The 14,700-nt window shown below is 47.4% G+C and overlaps 1 long non-coding RNA gene across 1 annotated transcript in view; it reads left to right on the top strand.

Annotated features, from left to right (window-relative positions):
- LOC144165088 (uncharacterized) overlaps positions 1-14,091 on the top strand; it is a 32,970-nt gene extending 18,879 nt beyond the window's left edge. Inside the window, exon 3 of the long non-coding RNA XR_013321351.1 lies at positions 13,915-14,091. This is a non-coding gene — a long non-coding RNA (uncharacterized LOC144165088). The remainder of the gene's footprint in view (positions 1-13,914) is intronic.
- The last annotated feature ends 609 nt before the right edge of the window (positions 14,092-14,700 follow it).

Here is a 14,700-nt window from a genome sequence, read left to right on the forward strand (position 1 = left end):
ACGTAGTGGCCTCCCCCATATCCACATTTTTTAAATTATGATCATCATCCTGTGATCTGGTGTTCTTGTGCCCTGATGGACTCAATAAAAGGCTGCCTCGAATCTTCGCTTTTCAAGTGGTGGAGCGTCCGACTGGATCCCTTGACCTACCTCACTGAGTGCACCCCTCGAGCTTTGTTGTGGTCATCGCCTACAGCTGGAGGCCATGCCAATGATAGCGGAACCATCCAACGCTGCGGGTTCGGCCGTCCCACCGTGCTTCGTGGCCATCCGCGAGTGCGACCCACCTTCTTTGCCGCGATTTGCGGCAAGGACATCGAGAAATGGCTGATTGATTACAACCGAATTATCAAGTTTAATCGGCGGTACGACAGCGCCAAGCTGGTAAATCTGAATTTATTTCTGAATTAAGTGGCCAAATAGTGGTTTTTCAACAAAGCCGCAATCAACGACTAGGCTGACTTCACCACAAAGCTGCGCCGGAGTTTCGGCACTCCCGCAGCTCGCTCCGATGAAACAAAGAAGACACTGGAGAGACGCGTCCAGCAGGCTCACGAAACATACACCGCGTATATTGAGGACGTCCTTGACTTGTGCCGCCGCGTTGACAAGGACATGACTGAAGCTGATCGCGTGGGTCACATCATTAAGGGCATCGGTCATGTTGCTTTCACGGCTTTGGCCCATCAAAACCTATCCACCATGGCTGATGTTACAACACTTTGCCAGAGGCTGGATGAGATTCAGTCTACCCGCCTCCAGCAGGATACCACCCCACCGCAATACCTTGGAGACGACAACATGCGTACTCTTATAAGCTCTATTATCCGAGAAAAGTTCCGCGATCATGGTGTTGCTTGTGTCCCTGGTGGCCATTCCGGTCCACCTGCGACCTGCCTACGAGAGGTCGTAAGGGGAGAACTTGCGGCAATGTCTGGTCCCTCTTCTCCTCCTGCCCTGCTCCAGTAATGATGCCATCATACTCTGACGTAGCCGTGCCTCAACCCCTGTATCTGGCGCCGGTCATGTCTCAACATGCTGCTGGCTTTGTCGCAGCTGTTCCTTCGGAGCTGGGAAACGGTTTCCCTACCCCATATGGCCATCAACCCGCAAAGGCTCACCTTTTGGTCGCTGGTTTGCTATTACGGCGGCATCCGCGGCCTTATCTCCTGCTTCTGTCGCCGGCGTCAACAGGATGAATGACGTTTATATGACACTTATAAGCGTGACAACAAGCTTTTTAGTTAGGGATACCGCCCACGCGATTCTTCGCCGCCAACACGTCGTCCGGCTTCTCCACCAGACTCGCCTGACCCTACTCGCAATTCTCAAAATCCGCGGCGCCATTCCCCATCACAACTCTGCCGGGCAGTGTCACCCCTTCCACCGGTATCGCATGATACCAACCACCAGCCGGAAAAATAGGTCGGGCAGGTTTTCGGGGAAAAACTGATTTACACAGAAAATGCGAAATTTCCCAGCAACGTCGATAGAACATGTTGTGAGTGGTTGTAGAATGTAATAATGTCACTAGCCTTCGTTGATACCGGAGCTGCTGTACCAGTTATAAACGAAGATTTGTGTGCGCTCTCTGAAAAGTTTGAAATCCGTACAGCGGACCTTTATTGTGTGGAGCCAACGACGATATGATTGAGTCGTCTGGGACCTGCACTGTGCGTGTTTTTTAGACTGTATTTGGCATCATATTCAGTGTGCAGTTATCTTTCCCTGCGCCCACGAACTAGGGTGGGACTTTCTCAGCTCAGCGGGTGCCGTAATACCATGTCATCGACCGGAAATACATCTTTCAGAGACAGGGTTCTCCATCGTGGAGGAGGTCACACCGCCTCGCCTTGTTGCTAGTGTTGATATTGACATCGCTCCAGGAGAAGAGAAACTTTTTTCGGTCCCTTCCGATGCCATCTGTGAATCGGATGTCCTTACCAGTCCTATGGCGAAATTACTTCCCAAGGGTGCCCTGGTTCCTGCTTGTCTGGTTCGCTTCTCAAACGGGATGGCCCTACTAGCTGCAACCAATACTTCTTTTGAAGCAATCCTCATTCCTGAAGGCGCCAATGTAGCAACTGTTGTGTACACGGCTTCTCTCTCCGTAGTCCTACTCTCCTGTCTACTATCAGGGTCCCGTCCTGGCAGTACAGTAGCGCCGAGAACTCGTTACTCGACTTATTTTGCAAACACATATCGCCCATTGATTGCTATGCTACCTCGGAAGGAATTACTTCGGCAGCCACTCACCGTATCCAAACAGATGGCAACAGCATTGTCCACCGTCGTCCCTAACTTGTGTCCTCCACTGAACGTCAGATTATTAATGAAGAAGTTAAAGACACGATTAGCCGCATTATAATTCACCCGTTATGTAGCTCCTGGTCCTCCCCACTCGTTTTCGTGCGCAAAAAAGATGGATCGGTGTGGTTTTGCGATGACTATCGTGCCCTCAACAAGATCACTCTCAAAGCCGTCTATCCGATGCCCCTTATCGACGACGCGTTGGTTGGACTGTTTGCAAGAAGCCGAGTATTTTGCCAGCCTTGATCTCCGCTCCGTGTATTGGCAGATTCCCGTGCATAATGATGACAAAGAGAAGACAGCATTTGCAACTCCGGATGTCCTGTATTAGCTCAACCTGATGCCCTTTGCGCGGTGTAACGCTCCTGCCACATTCGAGCGAATGATAGGCAACGTCCTCCGTGGTTTAAAATAGAAAAAATACTTGTGCAGTTTGGATAATATCGTCAGTTTTTCTAAGAGTTTCACTAAAAATGTTAAGCACCTCGACAAAGCCCTCAGATGTCTTGCGATGGTAGGTCTGCAGCTGAACACAAACAAATGTCATTTTGCTTGCAAAAGTATCAATTTTGGGCCACGCGGTCAACAATAATGGTATTCGGCTCGACCTGGACAAGGTTTTTGCTGTACTTTACTTTCCCCGCCCTCTACATCAAAAATCACTCCGGCGTTTTCTTGGACTGGCGTCATAGTTTCGTCGCTTTGTGTGGGACTTCGCGACCATCGCCTTTCCCCTCAACAAGCTTTTGAAATGTGGCACCCCTTTCAAGTGGTCTGACGAATGCGAAGAGATTAAAACGCCTCAAAGCCGCTCTCACTTCTGGACCTGTCTTCAGCCACTGCAACGAGCAAGAACCCTGCATTCTTCATACAGACGCCAGTGGGAATTGAATTGGGGTTGTACTTTTGCAACCCGATTCCCAAAATCGAGAACTTGTGGTGCCCTATGCAAGTCTCTCACTGACGCCTGCTGAGAAAAACTATTCTATCACGGTGCAGGAGTGTCTTGCCGGTGTGTGGTCAATACAGAAGAGTCGCCCGTACCTATACGACCGCCCTTTCAATATTGTTACGGATCTCCATGCACTCTGCTGGTTGTCGTCCCTGAAGAACCTCTCCGGCCACCTTGGCCGTCTCATTCTTCGCTTACAAAAGTATGACTTTGCCGTCACGTACAAGTCCAGAAAGAAACCCCTCGATGCAGATGCCCTTTCATACTGCCCATTGCTTCCATCTTCCGGACGCGTGTCTTCACTACGCGCACATCAGACCATGGCACCCATCGGCTCCGTGGATGTCCAGAGGCGCTCCGATGTTGTGGACCGTCAGCGCTCAGACACCTATTGCTGCACACTAATGGACCGCATCACCGGAACCACACAACCTCCTAACAGTCGCTTGCGCCGCCAGCTGAGCCACTTTAAGCTAATCGATGGTGCCTTATTCCGGTCCCGTCGTGCCCCGGTAACTTCGCTCGCAGATATTGGCTGCTCTGCACGATTATGCTACCGCCGGACACTTGGGCTTCCTGAAGACTTACGATCATGTCCGCACGCGTTTCTTCTGGCCTGGACTGTCTTCTGCTGTCGCTCGTTACGTCACTTACTGCGTCCCTTGTCAGCAGCGAAAACGCTCTACGTTACCATCTGCTGGACCTCTGAAACCGCTTGCCGGCCCTGAAGCCCCTTTTCACACAGTCGGAATTGATTTGTATAGGCTCAGGACAGCGAAGTTTGCCGCGCGAGCGCAGCGCCAGCCGCGACAGACACGCGCAACTCCGGGTCGGTCCCGCCGCGCCGACCGCCTTCAGCGCCAGTGAACGCAACTTAGCAAAAAACGTTTGTTATAACGTTATTTGCGCGTATATGTACTACATAGTGCAGCAAAGTCATGTAAAATGTTATGCAGTCGGGGGAAGCCTCCAAATAAAACGGGGCACTGATAAAATGCTGTCGCCTCGCTGCCGAGCCGTAGGCTAGCACAACTGGGAAGCATGTGTTCAAGGCTTTGCATTCTCCCGCGGATTCTTCTTCTCTGTTTTTTTCGCAGATACCGGGCATGGTTACTGAATCTTGAAAGGCCCACATTAAGCGAGCGGATTACATGCTGCCGTGGTGTACGACCAGCTTGTTAGTAGACTGGTTAGCAGGCGGTCAATACACATAATTGCGCTCTGAATTTGGTAACAAAGAGGGTCCCCAAGCACAGTTATAGCATTGTAGCTTTATCACCCAGCGGTTCTACTCTGCTTCATCTAATATTCCCCGTGTTTATACCGCCGAATTCAATACATATAACCACATATGGGGCGCGGACACTTATAGGCGTTAATGTTCCCAAATGTTTCGCGAGCATTTGGAGCATAAAATCACCCCCTCTTCTTGCAAAAGAAACAATGAAATTGTTGTCTAAGTCACTGAAAAGCAAAGAAAAATAGAGCTAAGACGTGCCGCAATCAAAGTTGGCACAATATGTACACAGGAAAAAAAAATTTGCGTTCGGGGAAAACGAGGAGGACAAACTTTATTTATCCCATCCGTTGTGATTGCGGTCACTCCGGACGAGTGAGGGGTGTACTCAGGGAACTAAATTTTTTCTCCCGTGACTTGTGTTGCAAAAGTGTTGACGGTAATAAAAGCGCTACTATTCCTTCCTAACGGAGGTCTCCTGACGAACCCGTTGCAGTGGAGAGAAAAAAAAAATGCCCGAATATGAATATTCAGTAATTTATTCCGAAACGCCTATTAGATGTTCTGCTTACCCCTCCCCCATTGCATCCCTGCCCAAAGGAATTTCTTGTGATAGCCTTCTCGTGATGAGATTCTTTTTTGGGGGCGTGTTTACATATATGCAACTAACGTACTGGGCTACAACTGGAAGCCCAAACGTTTCTCGGCGAAGCGGGCACTTTTAACGTCCGCACTTTCGCTATACCTCAACAAACGTGAATTTCATACTGTTACATGTATGGAGCATCACATTCGGATCAAAGACCTATATGTAACTCCCATGTGGTCCAGTTAGTAGTTCTGCAGTCGCATGCAAGTGCACTCACATGGATGGAATACCCCGCGCGGAAACATCGCGCAACGTCTGATATATTTGCAGGCAAAGCCTCCTCTTTTGTGGAGTGAACAATATAAATTACGTTTTTTTTTTGTTTTTTGAAAGGAAACATGCTGATCTTGAGAAAGGTTTACCCCGCAGGCAGGCTGTACAAGCGTTTCTCTTCTGGGCATCACGGTTATGCGGCCTTTATATGCCTTCTCATACGCGAGTTCGACCGAATAAATCCTTCTCCATTCACATGCACTATGTGGCAGGATTACTTTACAATCTCTTACTTCGTTTTAAGCCCAAAAAAGAACGCCCCCGAGCCAACAGCGTACCGGCTTGCGGGGACCGACCCAGTGTTGCGCATACTGCCGAAGGGGGCGCTGGGTGTCGCGGGCTCGGTGTCGCCCTCTGGGCGCTGTCCGGAGCCTATAGACCTCTCCCTGCTACCTTCCGGGGTACCTTTGGATTGTAACTACCGTGGATCACTAATGCGATATGCGGAAACGGCACCTGTTCGTACCGGCTGCGCTTCACATATCGCTGAATTCTTTTTACAGGCGGTCCTTCTGCGTCATGGCGCCCCTCGTAATCGTTTAAGTGATCGGGAGAAAACATTTCTTGCCCAAATTGTCGCTGGCGTCCTAAAAGCCGCCAGTACTGTCTACAAGACAATTTCCAGCTACCATCCAGAGACAAACGGTTTCACCGAGCGCTTTCATCGCACCCTGTTCGACATGCTTTCTATGCATATACCATTCTACCATTCGTAACGCTTGCTTATAATACTGTTATTCAAAGCCCCGCCAGTTACTCTCCATTCTTCCTTGTATTCGGCCACCAATCGTCACTCATACTCCACTCAAGCTTCTTTCTGGCGTCCTCCTGCTTCAAACTTGTTACCTGAACAGTTTATCACCCGTGTGGACCACTGCCGTCACCAAGGTATTTTGCGCACTCAAGCTTGCCAACGAGACCGCAAGCACCGCTATGATGCTTCCCACCGAGATGTTCGCTTTCACCCCGGTGACGAGGTTTTGCTATGAACTCCTCTTCGGATTCCCGGACGCTGCGAAAAATTTCCTCATCTCCTTTTCGGCCCGTAAACCGTTCTAGAACAAAGTTCGCCCTTCAACTTCCGCATCATTCCTAACTGTGCCTCCACGGGCCGCCACTGCCGTAGCACTGAAATCATACACGTTTCTCGTTTGAAACACTTTGTTCGCTGCGTTACACCATAGAGTGCAGTCGGGCGCCTGCATTCGCGAAGAGGGAGGAAATAGTGTGACGACAGATTGAGTCATACGGCTGCTTGGCTGGGAGGGACGAACTAGTGTGATGGCTAATCCCATCACAAGGGCGCATTTCTCTGCATCCCCTGTAAATCCCCATCATCACGCAGTGGCCTCCGTCATTTACACATTTTGAAGAGTATCATCATCGTCCCATGATCTGTTGTTCTTCGGCCCCGATCGACTCAATAAAAGGCTGCCTCGAAGCTTCGCCTTTCAGTATTTCGTTGTTCACCTCCAGCGCCGTCTCTGCCGCCGATCTCGTCGCCTCTGTCGGTGGCGGCCGAGACGGAGAAGTGAGATCGCACGACACCGCGTTTGCGATTCCTTTAATGTTATACAAAAAGAGTTTCAACCCATCTGCTACAACAATATACCTCAACCAACCACCGTTCATGCGTCATTCAAAGATTTAACCATACCAAGAATCTCTGTTTAAAGTAACAAAATGTTTGCTCAGGTGCATTTAACTTCAATGGTATCACTATTTGTAGAGCGACGTGAGTGATTTTAAGTGACGTCGCGTGGGTAATCGTTGTTGTTGCCGTTCACTGCTTTCCTTTTCAACCACATTCACAGGGTGGAAGGGCACGAATTTATTTCTATATGCTTTTTTAATGGGTGATGAATATTCGATGTAGGCATCCAGCTACATCTGCGTAGCCGCATTGCCGGGGGTAAAAAAGTCCCGCGGCATTTCCTGCCACAACCGGTTGCGAGTTGAGCGTACACTGTGGCTGTTGAAGGACCTATACGTATTAGTATGCTTTGGTGGCACTGTGCACCTACCGGTAAAATAGGTACAGCGGCGAGCTCAATTTGCGGTGAAGATGGGAGCGCGTAGCTCCAGCTACACTCCGAGCAGCCTACCGTGGGATTATCGAAGAAGCATGCATGCGCTGTGCGTGCCGAGCGAGGCTGTGCTTTGAGCGCCCGCATCGCGTCATCCGAGCGCCTGAACATCGTCTGCTAACTTCATATTGCTTGCAGCGGTGGAGAAATCGGCCGCTGCATAAATAACTGAAAATGGGAAGTTGCCAGGAAAATGTTTCCGAGTTAGTGGTTACTAGTTCATTAGCTTGAATCAAATGTTGTCGGTTCGTCGCATTGCAACTCGCCAGCTTGCTTCATGCAACTCGATAAAAAGATGACGCTCATTTTAACAGCACAATGTATGTTTTAAGTGATTGCAAATAAAACCGATCGGACTATTGTGCCCAATGTTTATCAGAAATAACTTGAGAGCTTGAAGTTAGGTCCTTTACGGTGGAAAAGAGGAGGAGGAGGAATAAACGTGTATATGAAGCTGTCAGCCCTGGGGAAGAGTCCTCATTCCAGGTCCCCTTCAGTCCGTCCGGCTTCTTGGGCTCGCTGCACCAGCCAAAGTTGGTCGCCAGGGTTTGAGCTGGATAGTGCTCTCTCCCAGTGCTCAGGGGAGCGGAAAGGCAGGGGGGAGGGGGGTTCTTATCACATCCCCACATGATATGGTGGAGGGTGCCCGGAGCCTTGCAGAAGCGGCATTGCGAGGAAAACAGGGTGGCGGCCAGAATGTGGGCTCTAGTGGGGTGGGGAAATGTGTTTGTCTGAATGCCTCGAAGGTGGCGATCTTGTTCTTTGGTGAGGCTTTTGTGCGCAGGAGGATATAGCATTTGTTCCAGACGGTAATGCTGAGTGACTTCGTGGAACGACAAGAGAGGAAAGATCTGCCACTGCTCGCCAAACTCCTGGCTTGCCCGGTGGGTCAACTCTCGGGCACGCTGATGGGCAGCTTCGTTGCCAGACACGGCGGGGTGGGCTGGAGCCCAAATAATCCGCACGGGATGTCGAGGAGGATGCTCGAGTAGAATTTTTCGGGCAGGTTGGGATATGCAACCGCTGGAGAAGGTACTACAGGCTTGCTAGCTGTCTGTGATTATTATTTCTGCCGAAGTTTGTGCAATCGCTAGAGAGATGGCTGCTTCCTCCGCCTGCGGAGAGTGGATGGTGGGAATTGATACGCATGTAACGAGGTTTTCGGTAGTAGAAACCACAGCGGTCATAGCTCTTCGTCCGGGATATGAAGCGGCGTCTGTATAAACTGTGGCAGAGTTTCGGCCGTATTGATTAAGAATGGCTTTCGCTCTGGCTTCCCTACGAGCCTCGTGATGTGTCGGATGCATGTTGCATGGTAGTGGGGCCACATCAATGAACTTGCGAACCTCATCGGGAAGCTGAGTCGCATCCGCCTGCGGGTGTTTCAGAGGAGAGCGCAGGTGTAGTTGAGATAGAATGGCTCCGCCGGTAGGGGTAGAGCTCAGGCGTAAGAGTTGGCTCAAATTCTGGGCTTCCAATAATTCATCTAAGGTATTGTGGACTCCCAACCGCAAAAGGTTCTGCGTTGAGGTGGTAACAGGCAGTCCTAATGCTAGTTTGTACGCCTTGTGTATCAGGGCTTCCACCTTGTCCTTTTCGGTCTTGGAGAGTATGGCGTAGCGGAGGGAGTAAGTGACCCTAGACACGATAAAGGCTTGAACCAGCCTGAGCACATCCTCCTCTCGCATACCCCTAGTCTTGGTACTAATCCAGCGGATCATGTGCGATATTTGCTCTGTGGTGTTGTTAAGTCTATTGAGCAGTTGGGTGTTCGAGCTATCCGCTTGGAAAAGCATGCCTAAAATTCTGACCTGTGGAGTCGGAACAATTACATGGCCGTCCATGTGCAGGGAGATGGTTGGCGACCCAGGAGAGAGTTTCTTCTGTCCTGAGCCGTTCAGCAGTTCGGATTTCTGCGGCTAGCATTCTAGCCCACACTGCCGTGCATATTGAATGACTATGTCAGCCTCCTGCTGTAGATTGTTCTCCATGCCCCCTACTGATCCATTAATGGTCCATATGGTAATATCGTCCGCATATAATCCATGGCGTATGCCTGGTACGGCAGCCCGGAGCGGAGGGAGACCAATCAGGGCATTGTTAAATAGCAAGGGGGACAGAATGGCACTCTGGGGTGTGCCCTTGTTGCCGAGGGAAACGGGATCTGATATCAGGTCACCCACCTTGAGAATAGCTTTTCGGCCTTCGAGGAAGTCTCGAACATAGGGGTAGGTACGTTGCCCGCAGTTTAGGCCGTTTAGCTGTTTCAGTATGGCTGTGTGGCTGACATTATCAAATGCCCCTTTTAAATCTAGGACTAGTATGGCTTTTGGGTGGGCCCGGGAGGCTTTAAGCATGACCTGAAATTATCGAATGCCCCTTTTAAATCTAGGGCTAGTATGGCTTTTGGGTGGTCCCGGGAGGCTTTAAGCATGACCTCTTCCTTGCCCAGGACATACTTCTTCAAAGGTGGAAAAGAACCTTTGGCATATTCAAACAAGAATCGCAGATGTGAGGTTCAAAGCGAGACACCATTAGCAGACGACGCGTTTCATAGCAGACGACAAGCTGACGCTCTAATGACGCGGTGCGCGCGCTGAAAGAAAAGTATTGCTCTACACGCACAACGCATGTGTGACGCTACGCGCAGCTCATAGTAAGCTGCTGTACTAGTACTGGCGGCCACGCGCTACCGTGTTCACCGTACGCCAGCTCACCAGTGTACAAGCGACTCCCCGGCCGGGCGCTCAGCAATTGCGTGGGACCGCAACGCTTGGGAAGTTAACCCGCCTTGCACGGAAAATCGCCCGTATTGAAAGGAGCGGTGAAAAAAAGCAAGACCTTTTTTAAGCAATCAACCAGAAATTTTAGAGGGTATGTATGATATGTGTCTCCTAACCTTGCGCGAAGTTAAATGCACAAACTATCCATATTATCTTAGATACATTTTACACCTTCTGGTGACCAGGGTTCTTTCGGCGACATAGCTCGCATTCGATCCGGCCACTAGGCTAGCTCCACTGAATCCCGCCATGAACCGCCAACTGGCGTAGCGACAGAGCACAGCAAGAAACACACAGAACACAACAGAATGGCGAAACCCGCGTTTACTGCGTGCTCCAATAATGTAGTTCGACTTTTCGCTCTTCCTGACCCAGCCGACTGGCGAAGATCAGGAGAAAGGCGCAATGGCAGCATACAAAGTAAGGTAAAGCCGGAGCTCCGGTACTCACGTCTGTGGTGTCCGATCTCTCGAACCCCAAAATTACTTCCCTTGTCCCTTGCGCCCGCAAAGGCTCCCCTAGGCCCCGACAACCGTTCAAGTGAGGGGGTATGTTTTTAGTTTTTTTGCTCAGCTCAACGAATATTTTCGCAAATGTTGTTCCCACCATAGGGCTGAAACATTTTCATTATTTTATAAACGCCTGAGGCGCCCTTCTGAACCAAAGTAATAACGATGGCAACAACCGGTAAGTCTCAACAAAAATTACATAGTACGAACCCAGGTTTTGCTCACTTTTGACAAGACAAACTGTCAATAAAAAAAGGAGATTGTGGTGAGAACATGCTTATTGTGGTTGAGGACGTGTATATATAATATTGGTGAAAAACTAACAAAATATTGGTTTCGGAAACCCAATATTTGAAGTGAAAAAGATCCTTTTGTTGGCCAAAATTATTTTTCGAGACATCCAAACTTAAGGTTTTCGTTCCATTTTTTTTCCAAATTGTTGCTTATTGCATGAATTTTGAGAAAAGCGAGGATATCCTACTAGCAAAATGGACTAGAGGCGTGGTAGATCGTTATAATATGTCGAAACAAAATATTACGTGGGTGCAAAATGAATGACAGACGACCCACCTCACGTGTAAAGCTATTTCTCAATGCGTGCGCGATGCCACTTCACCTGAGGGTGAGCCATTGGGGTATATAATAAAATTTTGAAACGTTTAAGTACCTGTGAGCTATATTTGTACGACTTATAAAAATAGTCGTTAATCTGTGTTTTTCGAGAAAAAATAACAATGTGTGTCTCACAAAGGTTCCAGTAACTAGGAATTCCCACATGGCCCATAGGCTGGCGATACTTCTGGGGGTATAAAAATGGGGACAGCCTAACGGGGAGCTAGAAAGGAAACATACAAAAAAGGTTTAGTTTCGGTGCAAACACATGTATGCAGAATTGTCCCTATCGAAAACGTTAGAATTTGCACAAAGCGTCGCTCAGGCCAAGGCAACAATCCCATTGCAGTTGAATTACGTGAATTCATTTTGGAGGTCCCGCTTCACATTCTTTGTTGCAGTATCTTACCGACTACTGAACTTTTTAAGGATAACTCAATAGTGCAAGACTAGGTCAAGACTTTTACACTGGCACAGAAAGTTGAGCCGCACAAGAAACATTGCCTGCGATCTTGACAGCATGGTTCATGCCACGTCCAATTCACTAGGAGAAAAAACGCATTCGCACACCAATACAGCCGTTGTTCCAAGAGTACACTAGTTCACTTCAGCGACCTGAGAAATCTCAGCAAAGCGTACATCCCTGTTGACGACAATTTAAAGACTAGTTCGCGTCTGTCAGGTGACCAGTTCCAATCTCGTAGATTATTTTCCAGTTCCAATCTCCTTGGTTATTTTCAATATTTTGCTTCACAATCGTCCACTGGTGAAAAAAGGACTAATGGAAAAAAGTCATCCTCGCCAAAAAAATTCAAAGTGGACTTCGGTAAGCAATTTAAATGTTAGTCTCCTGGTAAATTTTTAAGTATGCATATTAGTCAAATATACAAGCAGCAAGTCATACACTCTTGGTTTTATCAGCTTGTTTGGTGGTAGTTTCGAAACTATGCCGTCCTTCGAAAACAAGACATAATTGCTTATTGGGTCAGAAAAAAACAGGATGGAAGTAGCGCACCTTAAAAATGGTGCTGCGCCAGCCGACACAAGACGGCTGGCCACCCTACACATGTGGCCGCGTTTGGCGCCATTTTTATAAGACTTCTGGCGGGGATCTTATGATTCCACTTTGTGACGATGTGGTCGAAGGATGTTAGAAAATTGCGGCGCTTTATATAAAAAATCTATGTTCAGTCGGTTTCGCGTCCTACCCCTCTTAAACCATTGCTAAACCAAGCAAGCTTAAAGGCGCGTATGTACACGCACTTAAAAAAATGCCTGCTTTATTGGGTGTATATATACTGCGGTCAATTTTTTTTTTTTTTCAATGAAAAAGCGTTGGTAAACACGGCAGGCAAAAAAACTTTCCATCCTCATGGCCAAACGTTTGGGCGCAAAGTTGCAAATAGCTCGAATACATAAAAAAACAGAAAATACTGTTTTCGATTCAATGAAATGTTTTTCAGGACCGCTTCACAAAGTTCGTTATTAAGCGTAATAATTGTACGAAATAGGTAGTGTGTGAACGAACCCGGGAACGAACGCACAACCCAATTCCTTGAGCGCTTCTTTCCAATGGCTGACTGAAGGTGTGACCAGTGAAACGTTTGTAAAATTGGACAACAGTAACGACAGTACTGGAGAAGCTTTATTATCAGTTGCTTACCCTGCAATCAAGGCAGTAAGCAAATTTATTTCTTCAAGGCTTACTCGTAGCGTGGCGGAAAATAACAGCGCCGTCATGCGGCTTTTACGAATACCTAAAATAGTAGGGCGCTCTGAACACGCAGTAAATATGAAATGAATGTTTCCATCGATAAACTTGCATGTTCCTTTATTTAGAGTAAGATTATTTAATTACTAAATAATCTTCTAAACTATTACTAAATAATCTATTACTAAATAAACTATTACTAAATAAATAAATGACTAAATAATCCATAAATATTCTGGAGTTTTCTTATTCACCATTGGGATACACGACACGGGTTGCTGTTTATTCTAATGTCTTTCTTAGCCTCGTCACGACCCGTGTCCTAATATTAAGCGGCCATCATTTCATACTAGATTGCTATGACAAAAACAGAAGAGGAAGAGTGGGATCAGAAACTTTACAAGAGCTTTTTAATAAATTACGTGACATTATTTCTCCCGTGCTGAGATGAAATGCTCTCCATATTAGCTCCCTGGTTTAAAAAACATGATTTTCTTGAGCCACATCGAACGATGGTGAACGCTTCCTCCTAGCGCCAGAAATATATCTCAACCACAGAATCTTTCATGTTTAAAAACCTTGACGTGACGAGAGATATTGATCCCATAACGTAATTCTTAGCTTCTTCGTGAGGTGACCTATTTCCGCTTAATCATACCGTATTTTGTTTCCGTTCTTGCGCTCGTCAAATGGCATACTTGAGGTCAAATATACACAGAGGGTTTTTTTGCTCCCTAAAATGACAAACGAAGGTACAATTTGCTTTTCTGCCTTCATTGTTTTTCTTACAGTGCTTCGAAGACGACGATGATGATTGTCCATCAAGGTGCCCCTGCGTAAGATACTACAGGGATTATGACGGAACGTGCGCCATCCCACGGTGATGAGCAGGACACGATCCGCCTCGCAAACCACACAGGTTCACACGGAGCGAGGAACTAAATAGTCTGTACTAATTTTAAATAAAATGGGAATGTGATCAGTCAAGTTCTGCTCTCTACACTTTTTTAACAAAGCTTTAAGTAGGTGCTGAATGGGTGATGGAGCGCAAAAATTATGAGGACGCTGGCAGACGAGACAGGCACTAATAACAACTCTGAGTTGTTGAGTATGAACTAACTACCCCAACAGCGCATTTTATTACATTTCAGATAGCTGTTTGGCCACCTGCCACCTGTATTCTCAGGAAAAGAATTCCAGAAAATTAGCTGTGCTGTTCAAGCTAACGTAGCTACCGTGCCCAAAAAGAAACAGCATAATCGCCTCAAGAATAACCATCATCTCATCTGCCGCAGATAAAAAGATAACGCAATAATCCACAAATCAATAAGTATGAACCATTGTTAAGCGTAATGAATGCATACTTTTTATAGAGCAAACGGTTTTATTTAACTGCTACAAAAAAGTGTTAGTTAGAAACAGTTAGGAAAATTATATGCGTTTCTAAAAAGTAACCCACAATAAAAAAGGGCATGTAACGGATTACACTTAGGCATAAAAATATGTTGGTGCATTCTAAGGCCTCCCCTTCTTTATTATGTTTCGAGTAAAATCCTTCTACTGAGTAAAGAAAGTCG

This window comes from Haemaphysalis longicornis, unplaced genomic scaffold, assembly GCF_048455015.1.
Source record: "Haemaphysalis longicornis isolate Haplotype H1 unplaced genomic scaffold, Haemaphysalis longicornis Haplotype H1 scaffold_14, whole genome shotgun sequence".
Taxonomy (NCBI): Eukaryota; Metazoa; Arthropoda; class Arachnida; order Ixodida; family Ixodidae; genus Haemaphysalis; species Haemaphysalis longicornis.